Raw genomic sequence first — 13,646 nt, 5'->3', positions numbered from 1 at the left:
AAGTAGTGGGAGGAGCAAAGAGGCTGGGGATAGCAGACCAGCAGGAATGAATATATTATGTGAGGCCAGAGACCCATCAGAGGATATTCTGCAGGAGGGCCCAAAGGACCCAGCATTCACCAAGTCCATCAGGAATGTGCTGGAGACAGGGCACCAGCATCTCTAAGTTCAGTTGTAGCCTCTTCTGTAGACAGGGCTGAAGATAGGTGAGATGATCACAGAGCGGGGGTTCTTAATCATTCTCGGGGATGATGAACCATGATATAATAGAGGTTAGGTGGTGGTATTAAAAGCCAAACACCAGTAGGCTGCAATTACGAAGAAGTTTGGAGGGCATTCAAGGGGGCTTGATCCATGGGAGGTTGTATAGATGGATAGCAGAGTCCATAGTATCCCTAGGGCAATAAGATGGGCAGTCAACAAGGATGCTGCTTAAAATCTATAAAAGTCAAGGAAGGAGCAGTACGAAGTTGAGGGTGCTCTCCCAAATGAAAAATCATGATCTTTTTCTCAGTTTCCAAGACCTAAGAACTATCCTACCAGTGAATTTGTTTCTGGAATCTCTGCCAGGATATTAAATCCTGTGCCCTGAGGAAGTGCCCCAAAGCAATGAATTCTTGTTTTTAGATTTTATATTAAATTTCAGACCCTTTGGTCAATTGCTCTCAAAATCTAATGTGGGCATTATTCTTCTAATTGCTGCCACTGCATGCTAGCTAATATCTGCAGCTCCTTGACCTGTATATTTTTTTCCTCCCTCATTACACCTAAGATTATGATGGAATTTAGCCCTAAGGTATTGGCCTAGCAGCTGGAAGCAGCAACTGAGAGAGTATCTGTTACCTTGTGGGCAAGGGGCCTATGCAGCATCTTCCAGCATAGGAGATATGCAAGCTCTTACACGAGAAAGGTAGACCACCTGTGCAAGTTCTGAGAATTGATATGTCTTACATAACTCATGTCTTAGGGTTCTAGATTTTCCCAACCAAACTGCTGACTTTAGTATAGCAGACCTGCCTTGGTTGAGAATTTATGTCTCTGCAGCCCTGCAACTTTAACTGTTAGATCTTCTGGAGTTTGCTTCTCGGTAGTGTTCATTCTTCCAACTGCAAGAGATACAGACTTCTTTGTAAAATACTGAAGAGGCACCTCGTCTCTCACACTTAGGCGTTAAATGCTTCCTAGTGACTCTCAGTTTCAACTTATCCTACTAATGGGCATCTATTCAACTTAGAAATAATCAGAAAACTCCACTGCCTTTGTAGACATTTTTAAATTCAAATTTTACAAATTCCTGGATTATTACACTTGAAAGGACTTTATTATTGCACTACCAGGATTTATTTCCAGGTCAGGTACAGTGAAACTTTAGCAATTGGTCCACCCTTACATGCCAGGAACTATCCACATCACATACACTAATCAGAATGGTGTCCATTTGTGAGCCAGTTCCAGGACCTCATTTTATTGCTTGTTTTCTCTGATTGCTCTGGCACTATATGTTAGTTCAAGTCCTCCAAGAATCAGATGCCAGAATGGGATTAGGCATGAAAAAAAATTTACTGTGGAAAATACTTGTGAAGGAAAATGTGCAAGGAACCGAAGGAGGCTAGGAGAGCTGTCAAACAGAAATGTTGATTTGACTGTTGCAAAGAGCAATAGAAAGAAGGCTGATTTAAAAAGTTCTTAAACTGTAGTGCAGTTCTAAGAAAGTTTCCTTCAGGTCTTGAGTCTAAATCATAACATGGCCCTGCCTTTGAATCTTTGCACTCAGTTTCTAGGAAGAGCCAGTAGGATTGTAACCTGGCTGTGAATGCAGTGGTAAATTCAGAGTTGGGGTTATTGATCAATTACTGTCCCTGCAGAAGAGAGCTGAGAGGTGTATGTGTATGGCCACCATACCATAATGCTACACTTCCTTTGCCTGACCACTGTGAAGAAAGGGAAGGGACATAGGGCATACCTAGATAATATTTCTTTTTTGAGAACACTTTATTTTTTCTCCTGAAATTATAATTACACTCAGTGAAGAGAAGAGATCAGGACCTAGCCAATTGGCTTAGGAAGGAATGTATATTTATGCAGTCTCTAAGAAATTGCTTTTTCTGAGGATAAGGAGCAAATAAAAGTCAATAAGATGACTCTTCTTCCCATCTTTATTCTCAGCAGCACATATCCCAACCAATTTATTCACCAGTTGCGCTGATGGTTATCAGTTCTCAGTTTATGTTGTTTGCACCAGCTACATACATTTTCTTAAGGTAGCCCATACATGAGTGGACAACTAGTTGGCAAGGGAGATAGTCTATTTGAAGAAACTTTAAATTGAGGAACAGAAGCTAAGAAAGAAAAGAATGAAATAGTCATTTGCATAGACCTCTGTTCTAGTTTGCTAGCTGCCAGAATGCAACACACCAAAGACAGATTGGCTTTTAGTAAAAGGGTTTTATTTTGCTAGTTCTTCAGAGGAAAGGCAGCTAACTTTCATCTGAGGTTTTTTCTTACACAGGAAGCCTCAGGGTAATCTTTGCTGCCCTTCTCTCCAGGCCTCTGGGTTCCAACAACTTTCCCCTGGGTGATTCCTTTCTACATCTCCCAAGGCCTGGGCTGAGTTGCGAGTGCTGAGATAAGGTATGTCGAGCTGCTTGGGCTGTGCTACATAGCGCTCTCTCATTTATGTACCTGCCAATTAAGTCAAACGTCATTCATTGCAGCAGTCGTGCCTCCTAGCCTACTGCAGATATAATTAGCAATAGATGAGGTTCACGTACCATTGGCTCATGTCCACAGCAACAAAACTAGGTGCCTTCACCTGGCCAAGTTGACAACTGAATCTAACTACCACAACCTCCAATTTCTGACATGATTTATATATATTCTTTCATTAATTTTTACAACCTAGAGATAAATACTATAATCATTCTGTTTAGGTAACAGATACTCAAGATCAACTAGCAATTAAAATAGCAAGCTGGTACCCCAAACTAGGTCTTATATTTCTTATTCCATTAATCTTTGCAGGTGATTAACATTTCCCGCAAAGTACATGCTTGCCATATTTTGCTTTCAGCTTCCTTTCACATTTGGACCAGTCATCATTCCATTAGAATGTAGCTGAGTTATATTAACACAGAGCAGTGAAGGTTTAGAATACAGCACAAAAATATTCAGTTGATTATTTATCCTCATTTTCCAATACCACCCCCCACTATATACATACTTACCTGGTTTCATTACTTCATCTTCCACTATGCAGAACTCCTAACACTGCTATATTTTATTTAATTCTAAGTATTTTCTTATGGAGGAATATGCTTAAATGCATTCTTCTTGTAAGAATAATAAGTACCCCTAAGAAATTAAAGTACAATATCAAATATATTTCGCTTGAATTATTCCAGTCTGTTGTGCCTACAATAACACTAGTCAGCTCCTCACTCACTGATCTCAAAATCCTGTCAAAATCTCTACAGAACTTTTTTTTTTGGGGGGGGAGTAAAAAGTGACATGCTGATTCTATATTTATATGTAAATGTATAATGAGCTCCAAAAACTCAACACTAAAAACCAACAAATAAACCAACAAAAGATGAGCAAAAGACTAACAGACACTTCTTCACTGAAGATCTACAGAGGACAAATCAGCACATAAAAGATGCTTAGCATCATTAGTCATACAAGAAATGCAAATTAATACCACAGTAAGATACCACTAGATACAGACAGATAGCCATAAAATGGCCAAAATTAAAAAAAGCTTATCATACCAAGGGCTGCTGAGGAAAGTGAGCATCTGGAACTCATACATTCTTCTGCTGGGAGTAGAAAATAGTATAGCCATTTTGGAAAACAGTTCATCAGTTTTTTACAAGGTCAAACACATACTTAACACATGATTCAGTAATCTCCTCCTTGGGTAATTATTCAAAACAAGCAAAATATGTTCACCCTAAACACTATACATAATTATTAATAGTGACCTTATTTATCATTGTCAAAACCTAGAAATAACCAAATGTCTTTCAATTGGTGAAAGAGTAAACAAATTGTGATATATCTACATAATGGAATACTACTTACCAATAAAAAGGAACAAACTACTGATCTTAAGTGCACTTTGGTGATTTTTGATAAATGTACAGCCAACTCCCCAGTCTGGTGTATATAATTCCATTACCAGAGAAAAATCCTTTGTGCTTGTTCTAGTAAATTCACACCTTCTCCCTGCTTTAGGAAACATTGTTCTAATTTCTATCACCAAAGATTCACGGTTCCAACACTTTATTGGACATTAGAATTGCCTGCAGGGCTTGTAAAAACATAGTCCAATTCAGTATGTCTGAGGTAAAGCCTAAGAATTTGTGTTTCTAACAAATTTTCGGATGGTGCTGATACTGCTGGTTTGGGGATCAAACTTTGAGAACACAGTACTAGATTATATACTATCTATTTTGTTTTCTAAATATACTTTTTAACTTTGAACCATGTATATTGTCAGACTCACTCAGACAAGACAAAGCAAGGCCAAGGCCTGACCGTTTTGACTGCTGAAGGCAGAGGCCGCTTTTGGATTTAGACAGTTTATTACCTACAAAGACAGTGAGACAAGGAGTAAGCCTAAGGTACCATCTCCCTTGGTCCTTGTCCCCCAGACCAAAAAGGACAATACCAAAATAAATGGGGCCAGATGAATGCAGTGCATGTGTGGGATTACTCTGCTACTGAGGAGACAAATCTAGAAAGAAGCTAAATGGGTTTCCTTTGTTTTTTTGGATTTTGTTTTCATTTTGAAACAATTTCAAACTTATACGACAGTGGCAAAAATAATACAAAACCCACACAAAGAACTCCAACATACTCTACAACCAAATACCCATATCCACCAACTTCTATATACCTACCTTTTTTTTAAAATAGAAAAGTTGAAGATTTACAGAAAATTCATCTGTAAAATACATAAAATGGAGTTATCATATACCATCCTATTATTAGCACTTTGCATTAGTGTGGTGTATTTGTTACAACTAATAAAAAAAATCTTTATAATTGTACTATTAACTATAGTCTAGCATTTAAAATAGGCTTCATTGTGTTGTGCAGTTTTATGTTTATTTTTATTTTAGTAATGTATATACAACCTAAGAGTCTCCCTCATAACCACATTCACATATATAATTCAGTGTTGTTAATTGCATTTACAACGTACTACATCACTACCATCAAACTTTACCATCAATCCAAATAGAAATTTTGTACAGCTCAAGCATTAACCTCCCATTCCTTGCTCCCGGCCTGGTCCCTGGTAACCTGAATTCCAGATTCTGATTATATGAGTTTGCTTATCCTAATTATTTAATGTTAGTGATTGTCCTTTTGTGTCTGGCTTATTTCACGCAACACGTTGTTTTTCAGGTTCACCCATGTTGTCTCCTATATCAGAACTTCATTCCTTTATATGGCTGAATAATACTCCATTGCATGTATTTACCATATTTTATTTATCCATTTATTGGTTGGTAGACACTTGGGTTGCTTCCATCTTTTGGCAATTATGGATAGTGCTATATGAATATCAGTATTCAAGTATCTGTGAGTCCCTGCTTTCAACTCTTTTAGGTATATACCTAGAAGTGGGATTGCTGGGTCATATGGTAATTGTGTACTTAGAGAACTGCCAAGCTGTTTTCCATAGTTGCTGCAACATTTTACATTCCCACTAGCTATGAGGGAGTGTTCCTATTTCCCTTAACCTCAAAACCATAAGCTGACAAATTTCCATTGTTTAAGCCAACCCTCACCAAAAATTGTAATCCGTGTTTTTTCAATGATAGCCTTTCTAGTAGGTGTGAAATGTTATCTCATTGTGGTTTGATTTTGCATCTCCTTAATAGCTAATGATATTGAGCATCTTTTCATGTACTTTTTAAGTACGTGTATATTTTCTTTAGAGAATTGTGTAATCAAGTATTTTGCCCATTTTTTTAATGGGTTGATTTTCTTTGTATTGTTGAGTTGTAGGATTTCTTTATATTGGATATATGGTTTCCATTTAAGATGATAATAGAAAAATGAGAAGAAAATGGTTGGATAGAAAGAAGTGCCATCTTACTTGCTTTGGAAACATGAATTGTTCTTTCATTACTTATCTTGCCTTCCTGGTGTTTTTAAATATGAGATGGAGGAAGACAATACATAAAGAGACATAGGATGTGGTAATAAGTTGATTGATACCACCTTTCGATGTACTTTTCCCTTACTTCTCAAATTCCTCCACCTCTAAAATCTAGTCCATTACTAAGTACTCTCAAGCTTACTGCTATTTCCACCATCCACAGTCTCCAAACTACACCACTTGCTAGACTAAATCATTATCCTCTAGTGATTCTGTGAGCTACAGCTTCTGCGTACTGTTCCTTTCTCCATGCTGATTAATCTTTTCAAAATACGAATCTGATGTCTCAGCTCAGCAATTCAAAATTCAGAATCCAATCCCTGTTTTAGGATAAAAACAAACAAATATCCTTATCTTGCATTCAAGGTCTGGTATTGTCTGGGCCTGTGCTCCCCCTTCAGTCTCACCCCGTCTATGGTCCGTTGCTTTGAATTCCCAATACACTGGCCTTTCAGTTTCTTTGTTACTCATCTCAGATCTTCACTGATCCCTTCTGTTGGCTGGGGTGCACTTTCCTTTTCTTGTTTCTAATTTAATATTTACCCTTCAGTCATATGGGAGCTCAAAGCTTTCTCTCAAGGTAATCATACCTTGAGTATTGTATTACAAAAGGATGAAAAACCCAATTACTCTTTTTTTTTAATATATATCCTGATTTATTTATTTTTATTTATTTATTTTTTTACATGGGCAGGCACCGGGAATCGAACCTGGGTCCTCTGGCATGGCAGACACACATTCTTGCCTGCTGAGCCACCGTGGCCCTCAATTACTCTTCTGGAATGATTTGCTTCTGTCATGCCATTCCAGTCTGAGTATTCCATAGCCAGAAACAGAAAGCATCAATCCAAGCTAATCCTAATGAGAAATGTCTATTGAGCCAAGTTACTTCCTTTTGGTAAGCCAATTATCTCCGGCATCCTGTTTTAAAACAGTATAGGAAGTTCTTCCTTTTCCTTCAAAATATAATTTTAGCGGTTTTCTTATCTTTCAAATAATGGGGATGGAAATATTGGGTCATTACAGCTACTCTCCACTTTGGATAGTATACCCTATAATCTTAATGTGGGGCAGAGGCGATAAGCACAATTCTTGCTAAGCAGGTTAACTTTCTGAATGCCTTTTTCTGTAAATCTATAATTGCTACAATAAAAAAAAAAAAAGAACTCGCAAGTTCACAGCAGCAGTGTTCACAATAGCCAAAAGGTGTAAACAACCCAAGTATCCTTCAGATTAATAGATAAACAAAATGTGGCGTATACATACAATGGGGTATTATTCAGTTGTACATATGAAATTTTGATACATGCTACAACATGGATTAACCTCGAAGGCATCATATTGAGCTAAATAAGCCAGACACACAAAAAGATAAATATTGTATGATCACACTTACATGAAATACTTAGAATAAGTAAATGTATAGAGGTTACCAGGGACTGGAGGGTAAGGGAAACCCCCAGGGAATTACTCCTTAATAGATGCAGTTTGAGGGAATGCAAACGTTTGGGTAATGGATGTTGATGGCAGCAATATTGTGCAAGTAATGAACACCACTAAGTTATGCACTTGAAAGTGGTTAAAATGTAAATTGAGTTGTGTGTATCTATATATATATATATTGCAATAAAAAGTTTTAAAAAACTTCCAAAGACCTCCTAAGAAAGTATTTATGAAGAAAATGGGAAATAGAATTCTGGGGGCTATGTATGAGAGTTTTCTCTTTCAAAAATGCCAAGTTATATAGTTAGAGATTTCCCAGAGAATATTGCATGAGTAGAGTTATGCAAAAACACAATTTCTAACTAACTTGCAATTCCTTACCTTTTGCAGTTTACTCCAAAATTTTCATTCGTACAATAGTTGCTGAGCACCAACTATGAGCCAGACAATACAATATCCCTGTGTGTGTGTGTGTGTGTGTGTGTGTGTATACACACACACACACATATATATATATAGAGAGAGAGACAGAGAGAGAGAGAGGAGATACGTGCTATGGATAATAGAAATGGCAGAGCAAGATATGGGGGATGGAGAGGTATTAGTGGGTATTGAGGAACAGCTTGAGATTTTAAAGCTGTCCTTTGGACAAGAGGACATTTGAACCAAAACTTGAAAGAAGTAAGGTTTACCATATTGACAACCAGGGGGTTACTAACCAGTAAAAAGGTCCTAAGTTGGGACCATGTTTGGCATGGTCAGGGAACAGCAAGAAAATTTAGCATGGTGGAGTAAGGGAATAGATGAAAGCAGAGATAAAGGGGAATATGGTAGAAACCAAATTAGGTTATTCCAGGTGCTTTGGCTTTTTATCTTAATGAATGGGACCCATAGGAGATTCTTTTCTTAATGCAATCTTATTGAGATATATATTTGCATACCATATAATCATCCAAAGTGTATAATCAATGGCTCACAGCATTATTATATAGCTGCATATTCATCACAATGATTTTTGAACATTTTTATTACTCAAAAAATTAAAATAAAGTGAAAAGAACATCCTGAACATCCCATACCTCCCATACCCCACTATTATTTATTTTTTGTTTTTTCTTATTCATTTTTCCATACACTGGATAAAGGTTTTCACACTCATGTGGTCACGCCTTGAAAGCTAGATCATTATACAATCATCTTCAAGAATCAAATCAAGGCTATTGGATTAAAGTTCAACAGTTTCAGCTATTTCCCTCTAGCTACTCCTCTCTAGCTACTCAGGAGAGTTCTGAGGTGTCTTGCTTTGACTCACATTTCAGAGGGATCTGTTAATTCTTCACTCTTACTAACCAATTGTTAATAGTTTTGTAATATTCTTCTTCTCTCTGTATGTATAATTATATATGTATAAAATATATATATCCTGTATAATCACTTTACTATTATACCCAAGAAATTTAACATTGCTGTATTCTGTAACATCCACTCATATTTAAATTTCCTCCATTATCACAATAGGGTAACTGTAATTTATTATTCAAACTAGGACCTTTAATATAATGATATATAATTTACATATGGTAAAACAGAAGAATCGTCAGAGCATAGCTCTTTGGATTTTTACATATGGATGCATCCACAGAATAACTACCCAAAACAAAGTAGGTTCAATTAATAATTATGCTGAGACAGGAGTTATGAGGGCTGATTATGTCTTCATGATGAGATTCAGGTTAAATCTTTTTTGGCAGGTATATTATTAGTGATATTGTATCCTTCCCATCTTGCATTAAATCAGAAGGTACATCTAAGTTTGTAACATTACTGGCAATGCCAAATTTGAGTATTTAGTTCAGGTGGTCATAAACAACCTATATCTAAAAAACCAATCTCATCAAAATGTCGACATTTACTTGTGGCACTTTCAGGTTAAATCATTCTGATTCTGTGAGTTGAGAATTAAAAACTTTCCCTGTCTCCCTTTTCCTCATCTCTGCTCATTGGAACAATTGATTCCTGTCAGGGAGGACACAGGTTTTTTTCACACAGATCCATTTGCCTTAATCAGGCCCTTGGTAGTTCCTTCAGCACCCTCCTGGAGTTTTCCACATCCCTTTGGAGCCAAGAGAAATTAGGAAACTGGATTCAGGTTTCTCAAACCAGTATTCTCATTGCACCTCTCACCTTACACACGTGGGCACATTTGCATGTGCACACACATAGGCATGGACAATTCTGCATGGCTTTTATGACTTTAATTTGCAGGCAGGAAACTGGAGAGCAAGTCTATTTTTGGCTCCTGTAATAGCAAGAAAACTCCATTATGTGGTCCCATGGGACTTATCTGGGGCACAAAGTATATAGCACCAACTGTCCTTCCTCTAAAAAGAATCCTTGGAAAATAGGAGACAGAGGATTGCAGATAGAGCATAGTAGTTAAAACTTTATAGGAATTCAGAGGGATGTTGTAGGGACTGGGAGAGTTGTGAAATAAATTTTGACTTTGATGTTTCACCTTGCCATATATACAGTAAGGAGGGATAAACAAACCAACTTAGTGGTTGTATTTGTTTGAAGGTATTATATGTTCCCCAGAGAAGCCATGTTTTAACCCTGATCCAATCTTGATTCAATACTGTAGGTTAGAAACTTTGATTAAATTATCTCCATGAGAGGAGACATGCCCAATTGTGGGTGTGATGTTTTGATTAGATGGAGATGTAACTTGCCCATTCAGGGTGAGTCTTGATTAGTTTACTGGAGTCTTTTAAAAGAAACATTTTAGAGAAAGCTTAGCAATGACAGAAGTCTCAGAGCTGACAGAGGGAGCAGATGTATATGCTTGGAGAACAATTGCTTCAGAGGACGCAGATGTCTGGAGATGCTTGGAGGCCAGCAGATGTCACCATGAGATGTTAAACAAGCCAGAGCCTGGGGAGAGCCAAGGGAAGCCAAGAAATGAAAGGCAGCCCTAGAGAAGCAAAGTGAGGAACCCCTACAGGAACAGAGGCTGAACGCAACAGACAGCAGGCGCAAGAACCAGCAGATGCCAGCCATGTGACTTCCTAGCCGATAGAGGTTTTCCTGACCTATGGGCCTTTCTTGAATGAAGGTAACCTCTTGCTGGTGGCTTAATTTGAACCCTGTCACTGCCTTAGAATTGTAAACTTGTAACTTATTAAATTCACCTTTTTAAAAACCATTTCAGTTCTAGTATATTGCATTTCAGTAGCTCACAAACTAGAACAGTGGTGAATATAATTATTAATTTACTTTATATGGAAACTTCAGTTTCTTTTATGTGTGTTATAATAAACAGGGAACTACCTATAAGCAGAATAGGAAAACAAAACTATATCCCAAATTAATAAAGGAGAACTTGATCAATCCAGTCGAAATATGGGCAAAATTTAAAAGGAAAAGACATTTAAAATTTACACATAAAACAAGTTGAAGCCAGACTTCCTGGACCAATTCAGGGTTTGCACCCTCAATTTCCTCACTTATAAAATGGGGTTAATAGTAAGACCAAGGGAAGTTTTTTGTTGAAAGGAATAATCAGTGAAACCTTATACGATTGTTTTAGAAGAGTAATTGGCATGGCATGCTAAGGATCAAGTATTAAAGTATTAATTATATTACACTTTCTGCCTATAACTTTTAAGCAAAATATTTGCTATTCTTATCACATTTGAGAAAAATCCAATTAATATAAAACAAGCAAAAAAATATGCATATACATTCAAGTAAATAAAGAAAAAAAAGAACAAGGAAATGGAGGAGGTTGAAACAAAGAAGATATTTTTACCGTACAAGAGGGACTGAAGATAGGTGCTACCTGTTTACCTCTTAAATAGTCTTACTTTTGGTACGAGCATCATGTCACCCTGTGTGATTCCAGTTTAAGAATTGCGGATGACAAGTAGCAGTGATCACTTGACAACTTAGTCATCCAGAGCAGTTCCTCTGGAGCACAGGAGTGGGCAGCTGAGGCCAGACAGGTCAAGTGAAGCAATGTAAGCCAAATGGGGTGCAGGGAAGGTAGCTTCCTTTGCAGCCAAGAGCTGAAACCCTTCTTAATTTAGGATGTAACCTCCAGAGAAATCCAAGTCTCATTGCTATCAGGATATCTAAACCAATTGATAACAAATAATAGAGAACTTGAAAATCTGGATTGAAATTCTCCCAGAACACCTTAATACCTTAGGATCTTCAACACAGCAGCCTCAATGATCCTTTCATGATGATCATTTGTAATGACTGTGAGAAAACCCCTTTCCTTCCATCACTACCCACCTCCTCCTACTTCTCCTCCACCCTGAACTTAAAGCTCCAAAAGGATTTTGTTCCCTGAAGCATCACTCTGGAGAATGAGGTTGGCAGGGCTGGGAGCTAAAGTACCTTCAAGAACTGTTGCTTTCTAATTTGCACCAACATGAACATGCTCTCACTCACACACACATAGCATCTGATAGTGAATCCAGTTCTCCCAAGATGACCATAGGGTCAGAAAATATTCTCCCCTCATCTCTTTGCAAACTTCTGAATCAAAAGCTCATTATTTCTCATGAATGTTTGCCACCTCCACAATGATCACTGATTTGTCACTTTTGATCCCTGATCTGAACCATGTTGTCTTCCAACATCCAAATTCCTCTCCATTTTCACAGAAATAGGCCTGTGACTCAGACTCCCATTGGATTGGTTCATTCCTTACCTCAAGGACCACACTGTGTCTTTTCAGGTTTCACTTCTGTCCCACTCAGTTGGATCAAGTCCTATTTGTGGTCCCTTAATTCAGAGCCAAAGACTTTAAGGTGATACTTATGTCTTATTAGGAAGTGCTATTAAAACAATTTTGAGATTAAAGTAAAAACATACATGTGTGAAGATACAAATGGACCCATAATGATTTATTCATACTTTGAGACTTTACACATATGTGCACATATTTTCTTTTTATATCACATCAACATTTGTGGAATACTCCTTATATGCCAGGTAATACTGATAACATTTAAAAAACATATGATGTGCCATACATGGTACTATTTGACATCAATTATTTATCCTCACAAAACCCCTCGAAAGTGGGTATTGAAATTAGTCATGTTTACAAGAACTGAGATGTCATTCAGTTGTGTTTTTTTTTCTCCATGGGCAGGCACGGGGAATTGAACCCAGGTCGCTGGCATGACAGGTGAGAATTCTGCCACTAAACCACTGTTCACACCACCCTCAGTTGTATTTTTATTCATTTAATCCTCACATCAGTCTTGGATACTACATGCATCTTTTACAAATAGGGAAATTCAGAAGAAGCAGAAAAGTTTAGTAAATTGTACTTCCTGATGGCCTAGTTAGGTGGTGGTACTGAGATTCAGGTCATATCAGCCCCCTTTATCTTCCTTGTTGAGCTGCTGGATTTCTTTTTCCTGATGGCTAGAGAGCAATCTGTGAGGATTCACTGCTGTGACTGTGAAAACATCCTGCCCTCAACAAACGTTTCTCTCTACCTTTAACACTTATTGGGGCTTCTTGCCTAAACAGTCTATAAAATGATGGCTACAAACTTTCCAACCCTACCACTTCTTCCACCATATTAATTTTTATGCCTTCATTGGCATAAAGTAAAAAGAAACCTCTCCTACTCATATTAATAAAATATGGGAAACTGCCATATAAAAATCATAGGACATTCCTGAACGATGCACCCATGCCCACCCCCCCAAAATCAAAGGACAAATGAAAAGCATCATTATCTTTTCCAAGATTCACGACAATAAATGTAGTTAGTACATAAAAAACTAAAAATGAATCATAAACAAAACAAAATCATGCTTTTTGCCTTAATGTGCCTTTGAGTTAAGAACATTAGTGTGTTTGCATGCAATGACTATGGCTCACTAAATTCAATGGGTAATGAAGTATTTTATATATGTATTTCTAATTCAATATATAAAGATTGGGGAAGGACACTGTCTTGATCACAGAGCCAAAACACAGCCTTAAGAATAACTTTTTGAAAAAT

The sequence above is a fragment of the Tamandua tetradactyla genome, chromosome 10, assembly GCF_023851605.1.
Source record: "Tamandua tetradactyla isolate mTamTet1 chromosome 10, mTamTet1.pri, whole genome shotgun sequence".
Taxonomy (NCBI): domain Eukaryota; kingdom Metazoa; phylum Chordata; class Mammalia; order Pilosa; family Myrmecophagidae; genus Tamandua; species Tamandua tetradactyla.
This window is presented reverse-complemented; position numbering follows the sequence as displayed.